The sequence below is a fragment of the Pelophylax lessonae genome, assembly GCF_965119305.1.
Source record: "Pelophylax lessonae genome assembly, chromosome: 12".
Taxonomy (NCBI): Eukaryota; Metazoa; Chordata; class Amphibia; order Anura; family Ranidae; genus Pelophylax; species Pelophylax lessonae.
Genome location: NC_138779.1, coordinates 179,544,053 through 179,570,720, shown reverse-complemented (window position 1 = coordinate 179,570,720; position 26,668 = coordinate 179,544,053). Strand labels below are relative to the sequence as shown.

The following is a 26,668-nucleotide window of genomic DNA, read 5'->3' as shown; positions in this document are numbered from 1 at the left end:
TTTTAAATTATTTTTAGCGCTTTTATTGCGGTCATAAGGAATGTAAACATCCCTTGTATTGGCAGTAGGCATGTGACGGGTACTTTTTTTTTTTTTTTTTAATGGAGCTTTTGATTATTGGTAAACCGGAAGTGATGGCAGGTTACCATAGCCAAGAGCCGAACAAAGTCGATCTGGTCTTTATTCAGTTCTCTGATCAGCCGGCAGTGGGACGGGAGAGCCAGAGAAAGAAAGGTGGTGGTGGTGGGGGAAATGTCCCCTCCCACTGCTTGTAAAAGCAATCCAGGGGCTAGGTAGCCTGCTAGGATTGCTTTTACAAGAGTCGACCGCCAGCTCTAAAAGAAATGGTACCAGGATGATACCTGCTAGCATCATCCCGGTATAATCACTTTTAATGCTAGTAACGTACTGGTACGTCTTCGTTCACAAGTGGTTAATGACCATTTAGCATAAAAAAAAAAAAAATGTAAACCCCCTCTTTTTTAAACTATACCAATTGATAGGCCAGGTCTAGACAAACAGTCAAAAAGTTGAAATGGATATAAAGAAATGGTTTCACCTATAATTCAGAAGATTTGTAAAGTATACAAGTATATGCATATACTCTTGTGACCCAACCACTAGTGCTCTTTTTATGAGTATATAACACAGGAGGGAGCCTACAAATGTGCAGACAAGGTTCCACCTTCATATCCTAGGAAACATGGCTTCATGGGGATGACAAATGTGAGCCGTCTCCCTTCTGCAAACCCACCTCCACTTTCCTTTCTTCAGGCACTGCCACACCAGGCCTGACATCATCAGCTGCCTAGTGCCATCCTAGTACATATAATTGAGATAATCACAAAAGCTACATTGAAAAATGAATTTCTCTTTCGTTCATTGATGGACACAGCTCCTGATCTTCTTAACCATTGGGTTATACTGCCCCCCTACTGGAGTAGGACACTAGGCAGAAAAAAAGTCTGGCTATGCCTATGGGCAGTCCCAGGGGGTATACTCCCTCTCTCTGCTATAGGTACTCAGTTTTTTTTTCTGCCTAGTCAGGAGTAAGGACCTAGTTCCTTGTTGGGATCTCTGGTTCTGGCAATGTTGTTTTTTCTTTTTAGATAGCATTTTTTCTCCTGTTTTTTTTTTTCCTGTGAGATCTGCAATCAACTGCTGGACTGGGAGACGGGCTGTACAATCTAGATTCAGTGGTCACCCCAGTCTGGCCACCGAGTGCGAGCAGACCTCAGCTCTGCGCTGGCTTGGCCGTTACATAGACCCACCGGGCGGGAGCTGGCCTGCGAGGTCGCATACGAAAGGGTCTCTGCCCGAGTCAGTGTTCCTCCTAGCCGACAGCCCCCCCCCCATTTCGATGGAAAGGAGGTTCTGTCTGGAGCGTTGCCTGCCTGGTTCCTGGTATGGTAAGTGATGGTCTCCCCTCTCCCCCTGGAGGGTTTTGGGGTGGACGTCAGACCCCTGGGTTCCCCCTCCTTCCCGTTAGTCACCTCCCTCATCGGTCTGGTGGTCCCTGTGGGCCATATTGCCCCCCCTCCTTTACTGACGCTGGGGCTGTGGGGTGGCCTGGTCCACAACCTGGGGTTGGGGTAGGGTGCTGTGCTGGTGATTGGGGGCAGGGGGGTGCACTGCTGGCAACCGAGCGATTGGCTTTGGGGGGGGGGGGCTGTACCTGGTGGGGGCTCCTGCCAGAGGCCCTACTTTCCTGCCTTTCCCATTTTCTGAGGCCTAGGGAATCCCTACTGGGTCCCTGGGAGCCTCATAATGCCGCACGGGGCAGCCATTTTGCTGTAACCTGTGTGCTCATTGCACGGCAGCCATGTTTGTGTAGTCCGGTGGCCATTTTGTGGTTTGCCATTAAAAATGGTGGCGGCCATGACGGTGGAGCCCTGTGGGCAGCGATTTTGGCTGTGGGAGCCTCTCCTCATCCCCTGGTGCGGACTCCTGGATCGTTTCATTTCTTGATGACCGCACGGGGAGTGTAGAGTATCCTGGTGGCTACAGGTGCCTGTTTCTGCTGGCTGGTGAGTCTGGTGGGGTCCTCTCCCCCTCTGCTGAGGATTGATTTAGGTGCTCTGTTATTGGCAATCGAGTGGTGCTGCCGGAGCGGTGTGGGTGTCCCTTAGCAGTGTTTTTACACCTTTTCTTGTGGGATCCCCCTATTGACTCATGGAGTCTTTGGAGCACATTTCTCCACCTTATCCCCTCTGAGGCTGCGGGGCCCTCTGGGTCCCAACCATCCATCGATGAACTGATGGTGGTCCTTGAGTCCTTTTGTGTCCCGGGTAGAGGTTGTTTTTTGGCGACGGGCTAGCATAAAGCGCCCCCTGCTATCCCCTGTCTCATCTACCTTCTCAGATCCTGAATCTGATTCGGCCGCCGCAGACATTGGACACACTGCTGGGTCTGCGACCACACGCCCTGAGTTCTACAATACATGGAACATAGGGCGCTTCTGTTAGGGAGATCAATCCTCAATGGTGAAAGAGAAGGGGAGAGGGTTGATGGGCTTCCATGGTCATGTCAAGTGCAGCATGTACTATCTTTATTGGCAAACGAAGAATAGAAAACTTACAGGATAAACGAATAACCAGGCATGTAACATCACTTGGGACCATTCCTGACCCTGTGGCTCCAACTTCCTTGGCTGCCCAGCAGCATGGGGAGGTGGTGGAGCCCAGCCAGGGACAGTACTTCCATCTGAGGCTGTGGTGGATCGCACGCCTTTGCACGTGGGCCGCACAGGGCGTGGTTCGTGCAGTCCACGGGCGAGGCGTCTGTTCCACCATGGCCTCGGACGGAAGTGCTGTCCCTGGCTGGGCTCCCCCACCCCACCACCTTCCCTTGCTGCTGGACATCTGAGGAAGACGGAGCCACAGGTTCAGGAATGGACCCCGAGTGGTGGTGTTACAGTATCTCACAAAAGTGAGTACACCCCTCACATTTTTGTAAATATTTTAGTATATCTTTTCATGTGACAACACTGAAGAAATTGCACTTTGCTACAATGTAAAGTACTGGTGTCGCAAACAATGACCGAGTGGGCTAAGCTTTCACGCCATGACCTGGAGCTCCCCCCTGCCTTTGCTGAGCTGGCGGACCAGTTGGTCCAGTGGCTGCAGTTTATCTGTGATCCCTCTTTGGATGCGGCTCCCCTAGTCGCTAGGCTCTCTGTTTCAGCAGTAATCCTTGGGCGTACTTTTTGGCTCACATGCTGGTCTGCGAAGCAGACTTCTAAGAAGTCTTGACTGATCTTCCTTTTCAAGGATATCACCTGTTTGGAGCTACCCTGGATGATTTCATGAAGGGTCTCACAGGGAGGGAAGAGTACTTTTCTTCCGCAGACTAAGGGCAAGAGCCCTTGTCGTGGGCTTGGGCCATCCTTCTTGGCTCATATATGAAGCTTTTTCATCCTTCAGGGGTGACGGATAAGGGATCAAAGCTCTTCAGGGCCTCTGGTGGATCCAAGGGAGCTTGGTCTAGCAAATTGAGAGTGGTCTTATCCAGACCCTCGGACAAGGCTCCTTCAGCATGACGGTGCACCCTCACCCATATCGAGGTGGGAGGACATCTTCGCTGGTTTCCAGACTCGTGCACTTCCCTGCTACAAGACAAGTGGGTCCACAACGTCATGCGGTTCAGCTACAAGATCAAGTTTTGCTCTTATCCCCTGGCAAGGTTCTTTCCTTCCAACTTGTGCCTGTCCCCGGGCCGCTTACAGGGTCTGTTTGGGGCGTTACAAGACCTGTTACGTCAAGGGGTGTTTTGTCTGGGTTTAAACTCAAACCTGTTTACAGTTCCCAGGAAGGAAGGCAAGGTGCATCAAATCCTGAACCTTAAGGTGCTGAACTGCTTTATGCGGGTGCAGAAGTTCAGAATGGAGTCCATTCGCACGGTGGTGGCACCCCCGCATCAGGGGGATTTTCTTGCCACTATTTGCATCAAGGATGCTTACCGTCACATTCCAATATGTGCTGGTCACCAGCGCTTCCCCTGCTTTGCCATAGGAGAGGAGAATTATCCGTTTGTGGCGTTACCCTTTGGTCTTGCCTCTGCTCCTCAGGTCTTCACAAACGTGTTAGCCCCTGTGCTAACATTGTTACGCCAATGGGGGATTGCGGTACTGGGCTCCTTGGATGACCTCCTTCTGCGATCGGCGTCTCCTACTGCTCTGGTGGAAATCAACAAACTAACTCTAAGGGAGTTCGGCTGGATTCTGAATTTACAGAACTCTGCTCTGGTTCCATCCACAAAGCTGGACTATATGGGTCTTACTCTGAAATCAGCCTTAGCCAGAGTGCTCCTTCCTCTGGACAAACTCCAGAAACAAAGGAGCTCTACAGGCACTTTAGGTCCCAGAGGCCTGAGTGCTTCTGGTAAAAGTGGCCATTACTTACTGGGTGGAGGATCAGAGACTTGTTTTACCACTGAACCACATCAAGGGATGAAACACAGCACAATTATTTTGATATCACCCCACCAAGAGTTTATTGACCCTATCTATTTAACCATTTAATTATATATTTCTGTATTACATTTTTTTCCTTGGCACGTATCTTCAGGGCTGATTGATCAAGGTTATTCAATTTTTGCATACTGCACAGAGCACTATACTGTCAACAGCTACTTGATATTTGCATGACACTAGTTTTTGCTCTTTGTTACAATTTTTCTATAGTGCACTTTCTTTATCCAGCACATATTGCAAAATGTGCACAGTTTGTCATCAGCACTGTTAGTGCCGGTTCACACTAGGTCGCTCCGACTTAGGGGGCGACCTGTGAAGTCGTGTGCAGCGCGACTTGCACGCACTTCATAAAATGAATGTCAATGCAAGTCGCCTCCAGGTCGCCCCGAAGTAGTACAGGACCCTTTTTCTAAGTCGGAGCGACTTGTGTCGCTCCTATTTAGAACCGGTCCTGTACTACTCAATGACCGCGACGGTGCACGACTTGCCAGGCTGACCAAGTCGCCTGACAAGTCGTATTAGTGTGAACTGGCACTTACACTTTTTATTTGGATGTTTGTTTATTTTTTTGCAATTTTGTTGATTGATTTATTACCGCACTTTACCACAGAAGGTGGAACCCTTGTACTGTTATGATAGCACGATTTGTCACTGGCACTATTAAATTTACTTCTATTTTTTGCCCTTTTACTATTCATTCTACTTTGATTTATCCATTGTCTCACTCTGTCACAGTGGGTGAAGCTCTCTGATTGCTACCAGTGCCTTGTATTTTTTGATATTTTGTGTACTCTTGTATAAGTAGTAGTGCCTCATAACTTTTCGTATTCCATCAAGGGTCATGTTCCTCCTTTCCCTGTTAAGGCGCACTCTACTCGGGCGCTCAGTGCCTCCTGGGCCTTCCGTCATCGGGCGTCGGTGACGCAGGTTTGCAAGGCGGCCACCTGGTCGTCGGTGCACACTTTCACAAAGTTTTAGAAAGTGGATGTGTTGGCATCTGCGGATGCTTCCTTTGCCGCAAAGTTTTTTGCAGTCTGCTGTTTAGGGGACCTGTTCCTATTTAAGAGGTATTGTTCTTTTCAGATGGGCTCCATTTACTTTAGTTGAGCTCCTGTTTACCTGGTTGGCTATAGTTTTAGTCTTGGGAATTTCTTTTTAGCTGTTCCCATTCATCATGTTTAACACAACTTTGGGACGTCTCAATGGTTATGAAGATGAGGAGCTGTGTCCGTCAATGAATGAAAGAGAAAATGCGATTTTTGACTTACCGTAAAATCCATTTCTCTGATCATTGATGGACACAGTACCCACCCCTCTGTGGAGTTGTAATTCTTGTGACACTGCTTGTAACAAAATGGAGTACCTATAGCAGAGAGAGGGAGTATACCCCCTGGGACTTCCCATAGGTGTAGCCTGACTTTTTTTCTGCCTAGTGTCCTACTCCTAAAAGGGGCAGTATAACCCAATGGTTATGAAGATCAGGAGCTGTGTCTGTCAATGAACATCAGAGAAATGGATTTTGCGGTAAGTCAAAAATCCCATTTTCCTGGATTCTGAAGGAAACCAAAGTTAAGTAATGTGTTAATTTTTGTTTTGATTACATGCTGCATGATTTGGCAATTATAAAACTATTCTGCGGGCTTTTGCCAATCATTTGGGAATGCCATTTTAGGTCTAGAAAAATTAAAACGTGTTGGGTAGGATGGAACACTTTTGCACAGTTTTTGAGCGCTCAGATACATCATAGTGTTATGTAAGGACAGGGTTGTTTGTAGCAAGTCCTCTGTGATCAACAAGCAGCTCCATCACTTACATCCCATAGATTCAGCTGGTTGGCTTTGTGATCCTCTGGGAACATGAGGTGTGCGTCAGTAAAGATTTTAACAAAGTCAGAGCCAAAAGCTCAGGCTGCTGTTGCTAAGAAAATCTATCTATCTATCTATCTATCTATCTATCTATCTATCTATCTATCTATCTATCTATCTATCTATCTATCTATCTATCTATCTATCTATCTATCTATCTATCTATCTATCTATCTATCTATCTATCTATCTATCTATCTATCTATCTATCTATCTATCTATCTATCTATCTATCTATCTATCTATCTATCTATCTATCTATCTATCTATCTATCTATCTATCTATCTATCATAAAATTATAATATCATCAAAAAGTTAATTTATTTTAGTAATTCAATTCAAAAAGTGAAACTCGCATATTTATATAAATATGTATGTGTTACACACAGAGTGATCTATTTCACGCTTTTCCTTCTTTCTTTAAATTAATTTTGACGATTATGGCTTACAGCTAGTGAAAACCCCAAACTCCTTATCTCAGAAAATCAGAATAATACTTAAGACCGATATGAAAAAAATGTTGGCTTACTGAAAAGCATGAAGTGCTCTGGACTTTTCCTGCTAGAGGGCTGTGCTGACTTTGGACTTGATAAAACACAGTGGACCAACACCAGCAGATGCCATGGCTCCCCAAATCATCACTGACTGTGGAAAATTTAGCATTTCATGTGGAAATAAAGGTCCCAGAGTCTGGAGGACAATCGGAGAGGCACAGAATCCAAGTTGCATGAGGTCCAGTGTGAAGTTTTCAGTCAGTGGAAAGCAGGGCCGACTGGAGCGGAGCCGGTACTTGCAGTGGAAAAGTGCCATTACTTCCAGTGAAGGGAACTCTTAAATTGTAAGCATACCAAAATATTTTGGACCGTTTCTTGCTCCCAACTTTGTGGGAACAGTTTGGGGATTTCCCCTTACTGTTCCAACATGAATGTGCACAAAGCAAGGTCCATGAAGACACGAATGAGGCAGTTTGGGGTGGAGGAACTTGACTGGCCTGCACAGAGTCCTGACCTCAACCCGATAGAACACCTTTGAGCCTGAATTAGAGCAGAGACTGGGAGCCAGGCCTTCTCCTCCACATAAGTGCCTGACCTCACAAATGCGTTTCTGGAAGAATGGTCAAACATTCCCAAAGACACACTCCTAAACCTTGTGGACAACCTTCCCCATAAAAGTTAAAGCTGTTATAACTGCAAAGGTTGGACCAACTCAATATTCAACCCTACAGACCAAGACTGGGATGCCATTAAATTTCATGTGCATGTAAAAGCAGGTGTCCCAATACTTTTGAAGATAGATAGATCTATAGAGAGATAGATATATAGATAGAAGTTGAAACCCCAAAGTATTTGGGATTTGTGATAGCGCTTGCTACTACTAACCAGGAATAGACAATTGCTTGTCAATATCCTGGATAGAAAAGGTTAGGCAAAATAAAGTGGTTAGGATGATGAATAAATAAACTTAATATATAATAGGTAAGTGTGTGTTGCATGTGACTGAATAATTAATATGATGAATCACAATAATGTTCACAATATAAAAATTAATAAATATGTCACAATAAAAACCATATACGTGCCATAATGTGCAAAGTAGTGCCAAAAAAGTGAAAGTTCATAAGTGACTTTAGGGCATGAAAAAAACTTTGGTGCCAAGTAAGGGAAAGTGCAGGTGCTTTTGTGCTGGGTCCTCCAGTAGTCCAACTGCTGGTACTGTTGATGTTCGCCTTTATGGAGTAATGGGGGGTATGCACTCACCAGAAGTTGTGGGTCTTAAATACCGTACGGTAGAAAGACCTATTGAGCCTTATGGCCTCCTAGGCCGGGAAGGTGACTGCTGGGCTTTGTAGTCCCATACGATCCAGGGTCCCTCTCCTGGATAGCCTGGATCCTCAGGGTCCGGTCAGGGTAAAGAATAAAAAAGCTCCAAATGGTGCAGTACCGTTAAAAAATCCTTTAATAAATTTTGCTGGATGCACAGTACATAAAAAGTATAAAATCTCAGGGTCACATCTGCCGAAAAGGGTGCCTGTGAGTGGAGAGCGGTAACTACTGGCTCGTGTTCCACCAGGCTCCCAGAACGTGCAGTGTGCGTTCCACCCGATGCGCGTTTCGTCAGATCGTATGACTTCTTCAGAAGTCGCAAAGTCGATGCCACACCGATTCGGAGGAGTCGGCAATAGGCTCCGATGTGGTCTGCGATTTGACATGTCAAATCAGCCCGGTGTGAACGGGGGATGAATGGAAGAAAGAGTCTGTGTACAGGTGTCTTTTATACACATACCGAGTTGTCGTTAGGAGCACCTTCTTAAATTGACAGGACTAATCTGTGTACCACATGATTAAATACTGTAGCCAATCTGTGGGAGCAAAAAATATTGTTGGTGGGGGATCAAATACACTTCTCAAAAAAATTAAACAAACGTTCTTTTAATCAGAGCATAACTTCAAGTCAGTTAAACTCCTGGGATATTGATCTAGTCAGTTAGAAGCGGAGGGGGTTATTAATCAGTTTCAGCTGCTTTTGGTGTTAATGAAATTAACAGGTGCACCAGATGGGCAACAATGAGACAACCTCAAAAACAGGAATGGTTTTACAGGTGGAGGCCACTAACCTTTTTTTCCCTACTCATCTTTTCTGACTGTTTTTCACTAGTTTTGCATTTGGCTAGGGTCAGTGTCACTACTGGTAGCATGAGGCCTGGTGTGATCGACCGATATAGTTTTTTTTATTGCCGATACCGATATTTTGGTCATTACATATCGGTAGCGGCCGATATTTTCGGACATTTTTTTTTTTTTTTTATTTTCTTTTTTTCTTTTTACACAGGTACTCTTGAGGAGGGATCTGGGGGTCTAAAAGACCCCAAACCCCTCCTCTGCACTTAAAAGTATTCAAAACTCCAAGTTTGGCTGATTTGAATGCTGTAATTTTTTTTAATCTGGCGCCAGTACCCGGAAGTGATGTCATGACATCACTGCTGGGTTTTTACATGGAGACCCGATCAGAGCTGAATGCGGCTTTGATCGGGTCTTCGGCGGCCGTGCAGGTAGGATGCCCGGGTCTCCTGGTGGGACGGGAGACCCAGGCGAGTCGTGGAAGGTGGCAGAGGGAGCGTCCCCTCCTGCTCCTTGTAATGACAGCCGAGCGGCTTCTCTGATTTTATATATATATATATATATTTCTTCTTTTTTTTTTTTTTTTCTTTTGTGTAGATTGGGGGAAGGTGAGAAGCCATCTTGTGTTGGCTAAACATACACTTTACAAAATGGCTTGAATATGCACTGTTTACAAGCTGCATGTGTACTTTATCTATAAAGTCAGAGAACAAATGAATCTCCATAAAAACAGATTTTTTTTTTTTCTGCTTTGGAAACTCCGCTTTTCAAATCTTTCATGTCTCATGGTGACCTGTATCAGGCCTTATTATTTATTTGGTAGAAACATCCAGACAGTGAAGGACTCCCTGTGTTGCTCAGATTCTAGCATGTGATTCTAAACCTCTGGAGGTTTCCGGCTGCTGCAACACATAATTACTTGTGTGTACGAATGTTCCAACTAAATGTTAGCAATGCAGTTTCCCTGGTAATATACAGTACGGTCAATTTGGGCAGGCTGATATTCTTACAATGCTCTGGTTTAAAAAAGACACAAGTCCATCCAGCTCAACCCACAAAAAAACAAAGCACACACAAATTGAAACCTCCATATACACAAAAAAATAATAAAAAATAACACATGATCCAATTTGCTCCAGCCGGGGAAAAATAACTCCCTCCTGATTCCCTAAGGGCTCTTTCAGACGGCCGCTCCGCTGTTTTTGTCCGCTGCGGGACTTTTTTTTTTTACGGAGCGGATGACATTTGTGTCATCCGCTCCTTATGTCCGCATATCATCCCATCCGTTTGCGGATGATATGCGGACAAAATGTAAGTCTATGGGCATTGCAGATGTCAGCGGATGACACCGCTGACATCCGATTCTCCTTCCTTTCCGTTTTTTGAATGGAGGAAAAATAGGGTTCTGTTCCGTTCCAAAAAAAGGAACAGAACTGAAAGGAAGAAAATCGGATGTCAGCGGATGATCCGCTGACATCCGCAATCCCATAGCCATTCATTATGTCCGTAAATCATCCGCAAAAAATAGGATGATTTGCGGACATACGGAGCGCCCGTGTGAAAGGGCTCTAAGAGGCAAATATTCACTGGATCAACTTTTACCTATAAATTATAGTATCCCGTTATATTTTGTGCAGCATTCTAATGGTGATGTATCAATTAACCACTTAAGCCCCGGAAGATTTTACCTCCTTCCTGACCAGGGCCTATTTTGCGATTCGGCACTGCGTGACTTTAACGGACAATTGCGCGGTCATGCGACGCTGTACCCAAATGAAATTGATGTCCTTTTTTCCCCACAAACAGAGCTTTCTTTTGGTGGTATTTGATCACCTGTGCGATTTTTTTTTTTTTTTTGATCATGCGCTATAAACAAAAAAGAGCGTCAATTTTGCAAAAATAACAATATTTTTCACATTATTTTTATATGAAATTCCCCCCAACAAAATGTAAAAATCAAAATTTTTTAACATTTTCGGCCAATTTGTTTTATGCTACATATGTTTGGTAGAAAAAATCGCAAAAAGCGTATTTTGATTGGTTTGCGCAAAAGTTATCGCGTTTACTAACAAAGGGAAAGATTTTTTGTCATTTTTGTTGTTTTTTTTTTTAACGCGTAATGGCGGCGATCTGCGATATTTATTTATTTTTTTTTTTTTGCGACATTGCGGCGGACAGATCGGACCCTTGACTGACATTTTTGACACTTTTGGGGTTACCAGTGACATTTCTACAGTAATCAGTGCTATACATATGCACTGTTACTGTAAAATTACACTGGCAGTGAAGGGGTTAACTTTTTTTGAGAGGGAGGGGATATTTGTGTCCCTAGGGGCATGATTCTAACTGTGATTGGCTGTGGCTTGAGGTGTAGGAACAGTGATCAACGGTCCTACATAGTAGAACCGTATGATCACTATTCCTACACAGGGGAGAATGACAGGCGGCTTGTTTACATCGGGTCCGCCGGTCACACGCGCGGGGGGGGGGGGGCCGTGACCGAACGGGAGCGCGCCTCCGGGGGCGCGCGCTCCCTCCCTAGACCCTCACAGGCTAGCGACGTAGTACTACGTCGCTCTGCCTGTGAGGGGCTGACTGCCGATGTAAATAGTCGTTCGGCAGTCGGCAAGTGGTTAAACGTTTTAGCCGTCTGTGTTTTTTGGGAAGTTGTCCATAAATTAAAACATTGTGTTGCCAATGCTTTTTGGAAAACTATCACAATGAACCAAGCCTTTAAGGCTCCCAACTATGAGCATAGACCTCAGATCTTTTCCTTTGAGTCTTTCACTATGTACTAGGCCTCAAATCTCTGCCTTTAATTTTCCGTTGTGGGCATAGACACCAGATCTCTGGCTGGGATACACCCAATATAGGTCTCATATCTCTGCCTGAAAAACTTCCATTGGTGGTTTTAGCCTGGGAGACTCCCACTATAGAACTTGACTTTAGATCTCTGCCTGAGAGACTTCCTTTATGGACCTAGTCAATAGATATCTGCATTGGGCAATCCAACTATGGGCCTAGGCTAGACATCAGAATTCTGTCTTGGAGAATCACACCATGCACCTATATTTCAGATGCCTGGCAAATTGCTACTGCTGTCATAAGCTTTCAATCTCTGCCATTGAGGCCCCCACTATGAGCCTAGGCATCAGATCTCTGCCTGGGTCATGAAGAGACGGTATCAGATCTTCAATGCCTCTACATAATTATTTTCCATTTTTTAGTTACTTCAGGACTACATATGTTCTTTCTGATTTGTAATTGTGCACATTTTTTAAGTTTTGGATATAGTAGGTAGAGGGTTGGAATCCCAGTTTCTTTTATCGTGGTTTGTACCCCCTTGGTATCCAGTTATCACTGTGATTCAAAGTGAAGCAAAATCAAACCTTTTGATCGGTCACTAAAACAAGAATACACCACTTGACTTGTTGGCACTGACACTTGTAATTTATGTGATATTTATAGTGTGGCAATAATTCTACTTGCAAACCTGAAATTAAATCTGTAACCCCCAAACCTTTAAGTGTGTATAAAGGCAGAACTTTTTTTTTTTGCTGTGAAGCGTTCCCTTCATTCTTTTTCTGAAGAGTCGAAGGAAAATGAAAAAGCTTTCCAAAATGAACAGAATTCTCATCTTAGTCATTAGAACAGTTGACCCCAACTTGAGGGTTGACTCACCTCTGCTGACAACACAAAATCATGGATTTCCCCTCCCTTTTCATCTTTGTGACAGTCATTAGTAAATTAGAGGCAATAACATCTTGACCAAGGGTGTAACCTTTTCATGTTTTATCAAAAAGAACAGGTTGCCCTTACATACGCTTCAACTTGATCACCATATCCCATCTTTATCCCCTTAATGTCACCCCTTGCCTTTTCCATAATCCTAAATCCTCAACCCAATCCTTTAAACTAGGACTATTCCCCTAATACCATAACGTTAGAGTAGTTGTAATCAAAATTCTGACATTTTGTTCCACGAAAATGACCTGTTGCTAAACAACTTAAAGAATATCCCTAAAAATTTAGGGTCCATATGCAGTGTGCCTATAGGTAGATGCGGAAAATCCAGGATTCAAATGTCTGCGCAGAGTATAACCCATATTGTGTGCAGGAACCCATGGATTTTTGAAAGTTGATTTCTGATTGGTTGTAATAATGTGCTGAAATAAGCTTTTAAACATACCTAACTTTACTCTTTATTATAATCTTGGCTTTCCCTGCTGCTTATAGTGCAGAATCAATTGCTTTGCTATAGCCTCCAGGTTGGGTTCCAAATATGGCTCTCTTGCTTAGGCAGTAGGTACAGCGGTATATCTAGTTCCCTCAGGTATTGTATAAATATGGGGTCTGCTTTGTTTTGATGATCCCGCTTCATTTTCTTTTTCTTTTCATACCTGTAGTTTAGGCAAAAGAAATTTCGAGACTGGGTCCCCAAGTCAGACTCGGACTATGACTCCGAGTGCTCTGATGATCCAGAGATTAAACTGCGACAGGTGAGATTAGTAGAGTGCCCTGGTGCTACATAAACCTGCAGATATTATCAAGAAACTATAATTTTCTCTTTCGTTCATTGCCTGACACAGCTCTCCATTATTCAGAACCACAGGGTTCTATTGCCCCCTGCAGGAGTAGGACACTAGGCAGAAAAAAGACTTGGCTATGCCCATAGGCAGTCCTAGGTGGTTTAAACCCCCCCCCCTGGTCTAGGCCTTCAGTTTTTTTTTTCTGCCTATTCAGGAGTAATGACCTAGTTCCCTGCCGGGATCTCTAGTCTTGCCAATTTTTTTTCCCTTTTTAAATGGCTTTATTTCTCCTGGATTTTTTTCCTGTGATTGCTGGACTGGGCGACGGGCTGGATATCTAGATCCAGTGGTCATCCCAGTCTGGCCAGCGAGCGAATGCAGACCACAGCTTCACGCTAGGTTGGCCGCGACATAGCCCCCCTGGACGGGGGCTGGCTTGCGATTTAAACTCCTCACAAGGTCGCACACGACCAGGTCTCAGCGTTCTTCCTGACCGACAGCCCCCCATTTCGATGGAGAGAAGGATCTGTCTGGAGTAGCTATACCCCTCTCCCCCTGGGGGGTTTTGTGGTGGAAGCAGGCCCCTCCTTGGGACAGTCCGAACTGTAGGTTCCCCTCCTTCCCGCAGACCCCTTCTTGGTTGTTGGTGGTCCTGGTGGTCATCTGGTAAGCCCCCCCCCCCCATATGAGGTAGTGTGGTAGTTTGGGATCGTGACAGGGGATGGTGTGCTGCAATGTACTGGCGAGGGGGGCACACCGCCACCGGCTGGACTTTTCGGCTGGGTGGTCATTTTGCCGTAGCCAATGTGTTTTAATGGCCAGCAGCCATGTTTGTGTAGTCTGGCAGCCATTTTTCGTTGGTCCGGCGTGCTAATAGAGTAGTGGCCATGACAGGGGAGCCTCTGGGCGGTGATTTTGGTTGTGGGAGCTCCTCTTTTTTTCTACTGGTGTTGACTCCTGGGTTTTTCCTTTCCCTTGGATGCTGCATGTGAAGCAGTGCTATCCTGGTGCAGACCGGTGCTACTCTGGTAGGGTGGTGAGTCTGGTGGGGTCCCTCCCTCTCTCTGCTGCAGGTTGTGGGGTTCTCTGCTTGCTGGTGATCCAGAGGTGCTACCAGAGCAATGAGGGGTGTCCCTTAGAGGTGCTAGACCCTTTTTGTGGGGGTCCCCCTTTTTTGTTATGGAGTCTCAGGAGCATGTTTCCCCACCTGACCCCCTCGGAGGCTGCAGGTTCCTCTGGGTCCCAGCCCTCCATTGATGCACTAACGGCAGTCCTGGAATCCTTTGTGTCCTGGGTGGAGATGGCCTTTGGGCGGCGGGCTAGCAAAAACCACTTCCTGATTTATCAGATAGTGAAGATGATTCCTCCACACCTGTAGCTGCGCATGAGAAGGCGCTAGTTGCGCACTGCATCTGTGCGGGAGACTTTAAAATTGGAGGATGCAGCGGAGGTGTCGGTTCCCTTTGGCACCCACAAGCCATCTCACATGGCAAGTGTTTCCTTATCTCCCATTTTGACATATTTTTCTCTAAAAAGTGGGAGTGTCCTAAACATCCCTTTTGTAGTTCCTAAACGCTTTGGGTGAGGTACCCCTTTGAGGAGTCCCTCAAGAAGTGGACTGTTCCACCAGTGGTGGACCCCCTTGTTTCAAGGTTGAACAAGGCAACTGTGATTCTGGAAGAGGAATCTCAGGCTTTTTAAGATCCAGCTGACTGGAAGGCGGTGTCTGTGGCCCACAATATGTTCACTATTGCTGGTTCAGGGCTTAGGCCAGTCCTGACTATTGCCCTGGTGTCGCAAACTCTGACCGAGTGGGCTAACCTTTTGCACTGTGACCTAGAGGGTGTGCAGGTTTCCCCTGGCTTTGCTGAGTTGGCAGACCAACTGGTCCAGGGGCTGCAGTTTGTCTGCAATTCCTCTGTGGACACAGCTCTCCTTATTGCTAAGCTATCTGTTTTGGCAGTGGTGCTTAGGGGTGTATTGCGGCTTAATTGTTCATCTGCTTCTTCTAAAAAAGCTCTGACTGATTTACCCTTTCAGTGCGATTGTCTGTTTAGGGCAACCCTGGAATACATCATTAAGCATCTCACAGGGGGGGGAAGAGTACTTTTCCTCCACAGTCTGGGAAGGGAAAAGTACCTCGTTGCAGATGTTGCCCGTCTTTCTCGGCTCAGAAGAAGTTTTTTTGTCCCTCAGGGTCCACTGACAAGGGTTCAAAGTTCCCAGCAGCCCTGGTTTGGTAAGCCGAGAGCAGGTTCCTTTAGACAAGGCTCATTCAGCATGAAGGTGCGCCCTCACCCATGCCTGGGATGTTGGCATGTCTTCGCTGCTTTTGGGACTCGTGGACCTCATTGGTAAACAACAAGTGGGTCCATAAAGTGATATTGTCCAGTTAAAAAAATAGAGATTATATATTGAGGCAGGTTGGTAGTGTTAATGAGAGAAAACGTTTGTCTTGTCCATTGAATTGGAGAAAACAAAATTGTGTGCAATAGCTGCACCAAACAACCCCCTCATGGACTTTAAACACAGTGTACGTGTATATGTGTACGCTTTTGCGATTCATTGTTTTAAGGAATAAACTTTAATATTTTATATATTCATGTCTGTCTTTAAAATCCATGAGTTTTTTTTTGGTGCAGCTATTGCACACAACTTTTGGTTAAAAAATAGTTTCGTTCTTGCCCTCCGGAAAGGTTCTTCCCTTACAATGTGCGTCTGTTCCCGGACCGATTGCAAGCTCTTAGAGGCGGTGCAAGACCTGTTGCTTCAGGGTGTTATTGTCGCAGTTTCGATATCGGAACGCTTTCAGGGTTTTTATTCAAACCTGTTCACGGTTCTAAAGGAGGGCAAGGTACGTCCGATTCTGGACCTCAAGGCCCTGACTGCTTTGTGTGTGTACAGTAGTTCAGAATGGAGTCCATTCACACAGTGGTGGCATCCCTTAATCAGGGAGACTTTTTTGCTTCTATCGACATCAAGGCTGCTTCCTGTACATTCCAATATGTGCCCAGCACCAGCGCTTCCTCCGTTTTGCTGCGGAAAAAGAGGATTATCAGTTTGTGGGGTTACCCTTTGATCTCGCCTCCGCTCCTCGGATCTTCACAAAAGTGTTGGCCCCCGGTTCTGGTGTTGCTATGTTACTGGGCTTCTCTAGTGAGCGGAGTCCTCTGCTGCCCTGATGAAAGACGTGGAGATCACTATACAGACCGTGAAAGAGTTCTGTTTGCTTCTAAACTAACAGAAGTCTTCTCAGATTCCATCCAGAATATTGGATTATCTGGGTCTGACTTTGCATTCAGCCGTAGCCAGAGTGTTCCTTCCTCTGGATAAGCTCCAGAAGCTGCATGCTGTGATTCACTTACTGCTGTGCAGCAGGTAGTCCTCCCTCGGGACTTGCATGCGGGTGCTGGGCCTAATGGTATCTACCTTTTTTTAAGGCGGTTCCATTTGCACAGTTCCATACTAAGTCCCTCCAAAGGGAGATCCTGGTAAAAAAGGACAAGTGTACGAGGTCTCTGGACAATCCGATTCGGACGAGCCGGGAAACCAGGGCGTCTCTGGTCTGGTGGCTTCGCTCTCCGGCAGGGCAAATCCTTTCTCCCCTTGTATTGGACAGTGGTCACCACTGATGCCAGTCTGTCTGGGTGGGGAGGTGTCCTGGGACTACACTCGGCTCAGGGTTGTTGGACACTGGAAGAGTCCATCCTACCAATCCATGTCTTGGAATTTCAGGCGATCGGGCTGTGCCTGGATGACTGGACAGATTGACTCTGGGGGCTTCCGGTGCGGATCCAGTCAGACAATGCCATGGCAGAGCCTTATGTCAATCACCAGGGCGGAACCAAGCGTGTGCTGGCAACCCTGGAATTAGCCAGCATTCTCCAATTGGCAGAATGCTTCATTCTTGTCCTCTCCACTGTACACATTCTTGGAGTGGAAAACTGGCAGGTGGACGATCTAAGTCGGCAGGTGTTTGACTAAGTGGGAGTGGTCCCTTTTATCCGGATTTATTTGATCAGATATGTCTGCAGTGGGGCATCCCCGAGGCTGATCTGTTGGCGTCGTGGCTCAACAGAAAGGTACAGAGGTTTGCAGTCACGGGATCATTTGGCGGGCGCCACAGACATTCTGGTAGCCCTGTGGGGCCCTATTGTCTGATTTTTCGCTTTTCCTCTACTCAAGCTTCAAGCTTTTGCGCAGAATCAAAGCTGAGGGGATTCTGGTTATTCTAGTGGACCCGGACTGACCTTGTCAGTCTTGGTATGCTGATCTGGTGCGACTGGTTGCCAACGTCCCTTGGAGACTGCCTCTCAGGGAGGATCTACTGTCCCAAGGGCCGATCTTCCATCCTGCTTTACGGTCACTGGCTTTGACGGCCTGGTTGTTGAAAGCCAGGTGTTAAAGGATAGAGGTTTGCCTGGGTCGATTGATTGCGACACTGCTGAAGGCTAGGAAGTCTACCTCAGGGCTTGACAAATTTGCTTAAAATCTAGGAGCCGGCTAAAAAAGTTAGGAGCCAGTTTTTTTTTCTTTTGCGCATTCCGAATGGCCGGCTTCTGTCAGACCGGCTGCCATACACACGGGCCCAATGGCGGCCAGTTTCTAATGAACCAGCTGATGTTGCGCGGCATTCGACCCGTGTGTACTTTTGTTTACTTCTTCTGAGAGATATTAAAGGAACCACCATGACCACCTTTAATTTGAAGTGGTCATGGTGGTAGGAGTCAGAAACACTGCACATGCTGGGATATTTACAATTTTATGTGCTGGGGGCTAGTTGCACCCCTAGCACATGTGACTTACTGCTAGCGGGTACTGCTGGCTGGTACTGCTCTTGATACTGCTGGTTGGTACTTCTGTGGGTACTGTTGGTGGGAAATGCTGACTCTTGAGACACATGACAGACAACTGAGAGTATGAGGAGCAACGCAGTAGGAAGCATGCAGAGTCGATGCTTCCTGTATCTCCCCTCTCACAGGCAAAGTGCATTTGATATCACCCTGCCTGTGACAGGACGGAGCCAGAACTATACAGGAAGCGTCGGCTCCGTTCTGTCACAGCTGACAGACACTGTTCTGTCTCCAGACATCCCAAGTCTCCTGTGAGGTGCAGGAGTCTCCCGCATGCGGGTATGGCACTTGTGGGTGTCAGGGAGTCTCCCGCACCTTGCAGGAGACTTGGAATGTCTGGCGACAAGACACCTGCCGCAGTATAACCCAGGCGCCAGGCCGCTAATTCTAGTCGCCAATGCGACCTGGTGCCTGGGGTTTGTCGAGCCCTGGTCTACCTCCTAGGAAGATCTAACATTGTATGTGGAAAACATACATTTTGTGGTGAGAGTCGATTGGAGTTCACCATTTTTTCTTTTTCGGTGGCTCGGATTTTGATTTTCTTCAACGAGGTGTTAAGCAGAAATTGGCCTTGGTAACATCGAGGACCAGGATTTAGCCTTGGCGGTCTTCTTCCAGAGACCCCTAGCCAGGCACTCCCTGGTACGTACCTTTTTATTCAAGGGTTTCGACATCTGGCTTCACCGGTGCGGTCTCCTCTTACGCCTTTGGATCTGAACTTGATTCTTTCAGTTCTCCAGAAGCCTTCCTTTGAAAATATTTGGGAGATTCCCCTGCTTACGCAGTCCCAGAAGGCAGCCTTTTTGGTGGCTATCACTTCTGCTCGCAGGGTGCCGAAGCTGGGGGTGTTATCTTGTCGTACCCCCTATTTGGTGGTCCACAAAAAAGGGTGGTCCTTTGCCCATGTCCGTTGTTCTTTCTTAAGATGGTCTCTGATTTTCCATTTGAATGAAGACATTGTGTTGACTTCCCTGTGTCCCAGGCCCAAACATCCTAAGGAGTTTGTTTTGCAGGCCTTGGATGTGGTTCGGGTGTATTTGGCAGCCACTGAGTCTTTTCCGGGGTCAGACTCACTGTTTGTGATCACGGACGGGCCAAGAAAAGGGCTGTCTGCTTCTTCTGCGTCCATTTCCAGATGGATCAGATGGTGTCTCAAGCCTATTCTTCTTCCACCCTAGTCCACCCCAAATTTCGAAATATTACTTGTCTTCCTAAAATCTGCCTATTTTACCCATTCGTTTGAGAAGCTCTCCGTCTGGTCTTCCTCTCTGCTTCCCAGATACTCCATATTGTGTATATATACTCCACTCTTTTTACACCAATCTATTAATTGTGGGGCTTTCAGGTTCTAACCATTTTTTTTGGGATTGCCCATTTGCTGCATTTCATAAGTTTAAGAACAATCATACTTTTTATAATGTTTTTTTTATTTACCGTTTTTTTTTAAATAGACAAACCCACAGATCATCGGTAATATCTACATTTCCCCAATGTATTGTTGCACCTTCTGCCAATAATCACGGATCTTTGGGCAGTCACACCAAAAGTGGGCCATCGTGCCCAACATACTACAGCCCCTCCCAACATAGAGGGCATCTCTCTTGTTAACATTTTTTTACTTTTACTGGTGTTCTATACCATCTCGATAAACATTTATAGTTCATTTCAATGGTGTTTACGTCGACCGAATAATCACGGGCAGCTTTCAACAATACATTTATTTCTTCTTTTAATTGTGTTTCCTAATTCCTTTTCCCATGTCTCTATGAATGGAGTTCTCCTCAGGCCCACCATTTCCGTTAGCATTTTGTATATCTGGGATATGCTATGTCTTTCTTTTGTTTGTGGGTTATATCGTTTTCCCACTAGGTTCAGGTCCTTCTCGGATCTTAGCCGGTGTGGTAATGATACCACACAATGCTTTAACAGAGTACCTCCATTCATTCAGGGACATGTTTTCCCCTCTAGTTTTAAACTTGTGGTATGTTCTTATCTTCCCTTCCTCTGTGCTTTTCATCTTCCCTTCCTCTGTGTTTTTTATCTTCCATCCCCCTGTGTTTTTTAATCAAATTGCCAAATTGTGTCTCATTCCCAGGTGCGAAGTATCTTGTGCCATCCAGTGATGGCAGTGGCGAATTGTATTTCCATTTAGCATGCCTGTGTATCGTGCCCCATATTTTTTAAACTTTTGTGTGTAAGTTCATGTGTGTCCCTGTATTTTGGTGGAATCCAAATACTTTTATTTAACTGTGCGCCACCTATTGTGGATTCTATCTTAACCCATCTTTTATCTGAATTTATTTTTGTCCATTCTATCATTTTGTGATAATATAACTGTAAAAATAATGTGAAGTCAGCGCTCTAAATAAACACAAATCAGCAGCATGCAAAAGTGCAAATATACCAACACTAAAATAGAAAATGTGAGAAATATGAGGCCCTAAAATAATATTGGTGTTATGATACAGTGTCCATAATCCTAAATATAATGTCTATAATAAAGACTAATGTGATGAAAATATGATACTCAGTGATGTATAAAATGATTATCAAAGGTGAACATAAAAATGTGTTAAGGTGTCTATAATCATAAAAAAATGTCCTTTGAACTCAATCCAAGGGCAAATAAAAGTGCTCCGTTCCCAGTGAAGAATAACAGTCTCTGGTGTCACCAGTGCGATGTTTGCGTTCACCAAATAGCTGAAATAAAAAAATCACCAGAATGAATTGCTGTCTAGATTATAGGACCACAATTACGTCTTCAACTGATGAGATGTTCCTTTTCAAGTTGTCACTGGCAGGTATGTGTAATGGATCTCCCCAAAATATCAATGAGGCCCCCTTAGGTATGTCCCTGCCAACAAATCTAGAGAAGTCATCAGGCGAACAAAGGAAAGATACTAATAGTGTAGTATTTATTGGCTCAAAATGAAAAACAACTAAAATTAAAATCAAAACTAATTAAATATGACTCTTATGCACAAGTCATGAAAATCAAACAAATTGCCAGATCAACCAAATGCATGCTGGCAAATGATATATGAACGGGGTCCAGTAAATGTAAAACAGATAGTGTGAAACACTTACATCAGATGCCGCCACACTGGTCATAGAATGGCGGCTAGACCTCAGGCATATCCTAAAGCTCTATGGCCGCTTTGCATTATCATAGCCTGTGTGTCCAAAATATATAGGTGCATCATAATATATTTTAATATCTGGTGCTGCTAATCCCCCCTCTGTGTTTTACCTTTACAAAGTGTCAAATACTGTATTCTTGGCTTCTTTCCCTGCCAGATAAACTTTAATATCTTTGTTTTAAAGTATGTCTGTGGAATATCTATTGGTATCATTTGAAATTTATATAGGATTTTGGGAAGTATTACCATCTTGACCATATTTATTCGTCCCAGCCATGAAAGGGGCCGCGTTGATATTTTTTAATATCTGCTTTTATCTTATTTAGCATAAGGATATAGTTGGCATGATATAAATTATTTAACGAAGTTAGGTTTATCCCTAGGTATTTTAATTCTGATTTTGCCCATGTAAATGGAAATTCCTTCTGCAGGGCTATTTCTTCTCTCTTGCTTAACCCTATATTCAAAATTTCAGATTTTATTGGGTTTATCCTAAAGTTTTATAGCTCCCCGTATTTTTTAGTTTTTTTATTGCATTTGGGAGGGTTATTCTAGGGTTAGTAATGAAAAACCGGACATCATTGGCATATGCTGCTACTTTGTTCTTCAGGTCCCACCTTTACTCCCCCTATTTCTACATTATTCCGAATGGTAACTAATAATAATTCCAACGACAGGGCGAACAACGGGTGGCAGTGGACACCCCTGTATTGTTCCGTTGAATATTAAAAAAGGAGGAGAGAGGTTTCCATTTACTTTTACCGAGGCTGTCGGTTTCTAATAATATAGTGTCCTAATCCATTTGTTAATCTTAGGGCCAATACCTAAATCTTCCAATATTTCTAACATAAACCCTCTGTCTACCCTGTCAAAGGCTTTTTCAGCCTCTATTGACAGTAGCAGATCAGGGACTTTTAGTTCTCTAGATTTTTGTAAATAAGAGTAACGTTCTTATCCCATTATCTTTCCCTTCTCTACCCGGAATGAAACCTGTTTGGTCTGCATGGATCCATTCAGGCATCAGCTCTTTTAATCTAGTTGTCAGGATTTTTCATAAAGTTTTTATGTCAGAATTTAATAAGGCTATTGGCCTGTAGCTAAAGCACAAGGTTGCATCGATTCCTTATTTTGATATTACCATTATGAACGCTTGTAATGATTCTGCTATCATTTCCTTTCATTCTCCAAGCCCATTCATGTATGTACCATTCATGTATGTACATAGAGTTTTGGTACTAATATATTTCCTTAATAACGAATGGTAAACCCATTGGGTCCTGGGCTCTTCTCTATTTTTTAATGCATCCTTTATTTCTTCCTGTGAAATTGGTACCTCAAGATCTTGCAGTTGTTCTGTTGTTATTCTAGGTAGTTTTGCCTCCCTTATATATTCTTGCATCTTTTGTTTTCTTTTTGTTCATCTTCATGTGACCCCATTTGCCTCACTTTTGTATAAAGCACAGACTCAGGCCTATTGTATAAAGCACAGACTCAGGCCTATCCTATCAGGGGTCAGGTTCCTTCTTTTCCTGTAACGGGGCACTTAGTGCTTATTGGGTCTTCCGTCATCAGGAGTCAGTGGCGCAGGTTTGCAAGGCGACCACCGCAATGTTTTGCAGGCTGCTGTTTAGAGGGTCTGTTCCCTCTTTAGGGGTGCATTCAGGTTGGGCTTCAGTTTTTCTCAAGTCGTCTTCCAGTGCAGCATCTGAAAGACAGGGCTCCTCCCACCTGTAAACAGGAGACAGTGTCCTCCATTATAAAAATATTGCACATACCTGCCTTCCTCCAGTTCTTGTGTTTCCTCTGGACCAACAGTATCGGCACACCTCCAGCCCCTATGCTAGTTACAGGGGACTCCCTGGCCAATCATCTTCAGTTGCCTCTGAGGGGGTCAGGCAACTCAGGCCAGGGCCTACAGGGATCCACAACGGAATTGCATCTGCCTGTGGTTTAGCTACCATTGGGGGGTAAGAAACCGTCCCCCCAGCCGACAAGACATCTTAGGATGCCTCCCTGAGTTCCCCTCTGGCATTTGCGTGCAGCAGCATTTCCCCTGGCATCTGCGGGCCACCATCCACTTTCCCCTCTCCTCACCCTGCTGGTCTTAGGAGGGGTGTAGCAAGATAGCGTTGGCCCTGGACGCCGAGTATGTCACTTCCGGTGGGCGGACCTTCCGGTGACACACTTCTGTCCGGCGCTATCTTTGTTGTGGGCATCATGATGTGGAGTGGGACCGAAAAATGAAAACGCAGCAATGAAGCTTCCAGCGCATTCAGTAACCTGGATACAGCATCTCTTCAGGATACAGACACATGAAGAGGTATGTGTCCACCCATACCTCTATCGGGGCGGCTGGGGGGCGGGGCCAGAGCAGGGGCAGAGAAGCTTTAAAAAGAGCACCTGGGGGAAGTTCAGTAGGCTAATCATGTTGGAAACTGAATCAACCTGCCCTGCAGATCCTGCTAAACAAGACAGCTCCAAGGTAAGCCAGAGCATGCACAAGGCCACCTCTGTTCTTGCCAACCATTAATCGTCCTGAGCATTGTAGTGGTATGCAGCAGGCTACATCTTCCTCACACTGGACCTTTTTCTTCTATACTGGCCATCACGTTGGCACAACTGCACACAAGACCATTACAGAACTTCATTTTAGCACAGTGGGACAGGAACATGCGATCCATGGAGTCCTGGTTCACAATCCCACCTCTAACCTCATTGAATATGAGGAAAATGGAAGCAGTGCATCCAGCACTAAAATCTTTTCAAGCACTGATCAAGGACAAACATGTCCAAATACAAACGGACAATGCTACAACTGTATCATACATAAACAGACAGGGGGGCACAAGATCTCCTCAACTCATGTCCTACAGCAGACACGATCCTGACGTGGGCGGAAGGGAACTTGGTTGTTATCTGCCATACACCTAAAAGGGAAAGAGAGAGTCCCAGCAGATTACCTGAGCAGAAACCTGGTGTGACACAGGGAATGGTCCCTAGACCAGGCAACCTTCAATTGGATCGTGCAGATCGGGGGGACACCTTTTTGATAGACCTATTTGCATCAAAACACAACTACAAGGTCCCGAGGTTCTTTTCCCACTCCCCAAGGGACAGAAACATGGGGGTTGGCACAAGACTGGTCATTCCCGCTATGTTTTGCATTCCCCCCAATGATCCATTCCCCAGGGTCATCCAAAAAATTGAGAAGACCACAGCCATCCTAATCTCCCCTTAGTGGCCTCAAAGAGCATGGTTCAGCCATTTAAAGAACATGAGCAGTCGGCCGCACCTCCCGTGGCCATGCAAAACAGGACTACCAACTCAGGGGTCTATCCGGCACCCGAACGTCAAAATACTGATGCTTTCAGCCTGGCTCCTGAAAGGATAATGTTCCAGAACAAAGGCCTATCTGACAAAAAATAGGGAATACCATCTTGGCTAGTAGGAGGAAAGTCACCCAAGCGATTTACGAGAAGGTTTGAAAGGAGGAGATCGGGGGAATAAAATTATCCCAACCATTTTGGACTTTCTGCAAGACGGTGCAGACAGCAATTTATCGCATAACACCTTCAAAGTGCAGTTTGCAGCACTATCCTCCTTCCTTGATGAAAAACTAGCGGAAGATCCGCTCATAAAACGTTTCCTCCTATCGGTAAAACAGTCAAAACCGACAAGTTATAGGAAGTTCCCTTCGTGGGATCTATCCACAGTTCTAAAGGGGTTCCTCTCTACTCCTTTCGAGCCTCTAGACTAGGGATCCTCTAACTGCGGCCCTCCAGCTGTTGCGGAACTACACATCCCATGAGGCATTGTAAAACACTGAGGTTCCCGGACATGACTAGGCATGATGGCAATTGTAGTTCCCGAACAGCTGGAGGGCCATAGTTTGAAGAACTTTGCTCTAGATGAACACTAAAAACAGTAATATTGGTGTCGTTGGTGTCCGCAAGAAGAGTCAGCAAGGTTCAGGCACTCTCAATAATGGAACCATACAGTACGATCCTATTAGACAAAATAATCTTCTCGCCTGAGCCAGCCTTTCAACTGAAAGTCCCCTCAATGTTCCATAAGTCACAGGGCATCGTCTTACCTTCCCTCCCAGCTAACCTCCATAGCCACAAAAGGGAAACTTATTCCCAATTAGACGTCAGGAGAACCCTGATAGCTTATCTGGAAAGGACCAAAGACTGGCGCAAGACTTCCTCGCTCTTTGTTCTATACTCAGGAAAAAACAAAGGTCATCAAGCTACGAAGAGCTCTATAGTGAGATGGATTAAAATGGGCATTGCACTAGCATACCAGTCCCAAAGTCTACGTCCACCTGAGGGTATCACAGCCCACTCTACCATAGCTTGGGCCGCCTCCTTTGTAGAAAAAGCAGGGGCTATGCCACAGCAAATCTGCAGGGCAGCGACATGGTCAAGCTTTAAGACCTTCGTAAGGCACTATCGCAATGACTGCTTGTCCAGCCAAGATCAAACTCTTGGTAGGCGGTAGACCCCCCTAGTAAGTATTCCTTGCTACATCCTCTTAGATGCTGCCCTGGAATACGACTTGAGAAAAACAGAGTTAGGTACCTGCTAACTCCTTTTCTAGGAAGTTTTCTAGGGCAGCACTCTTTCCCTCTTTTAAAAAATAAAAAAAAAAAAAAAAAAATGGGGGGGGGGGGGAGGGAAATTATTTATTAGTTTTCAGTGAAGAGGCATAGTAATCAGACAGCTATGTGCAATCTTTTTATAATGGTGGACATTGTGTTTCCTGTTTACAGGTGGGAGGAGCCCTATCAGTTGCTGCCCTGGATTTTCTGTTGTCCCACCCCTCATTGGCACTGCTTGGGGACGTCCCTGTGGTTCTTAATAATAGAGAGCTGTGTCTGTCAATGAACGAAAGAGAAAATGGGATATTTGACTTAAAGTAAAATGCATTTCTCTGAGTATTTATTGATGGACACAGCACCCACCCCTCTATGGAGTTGTAATATGTCTGACACTGCTTGTTACAAAACTGAAGGCCTATAGCAGAGGATGGGACTGCCCATAGGCGTAGCCAAGTATTTTTTCTGCCTAGTGTCCTACTCCTGTAGGGAGCAATATAACCCTGTGTTTCTGAAAAATGGAGGGCTGTGTCCATCAATGAACTTGGAGAAATAAGTTTTGCAGTAAGTCAAAATTCCCATTTTTATTATAGA

The 26,668-nt window shown here is 45.3% G+C and overlaps 1 protein-coding gene across 2 annotated transcripts in view; it reads left to right on the top strand.

The window, feature by feature from the left end:
• Positions 1–26,668, top strand: part of RIC8A (RIC8 guanine nucleotide exchange factor A) — a 133,686-nt gene that overhangs the window by 58,518 nt on the left and 48,500 nt on the right. The window lies entirely within an intron of this gene.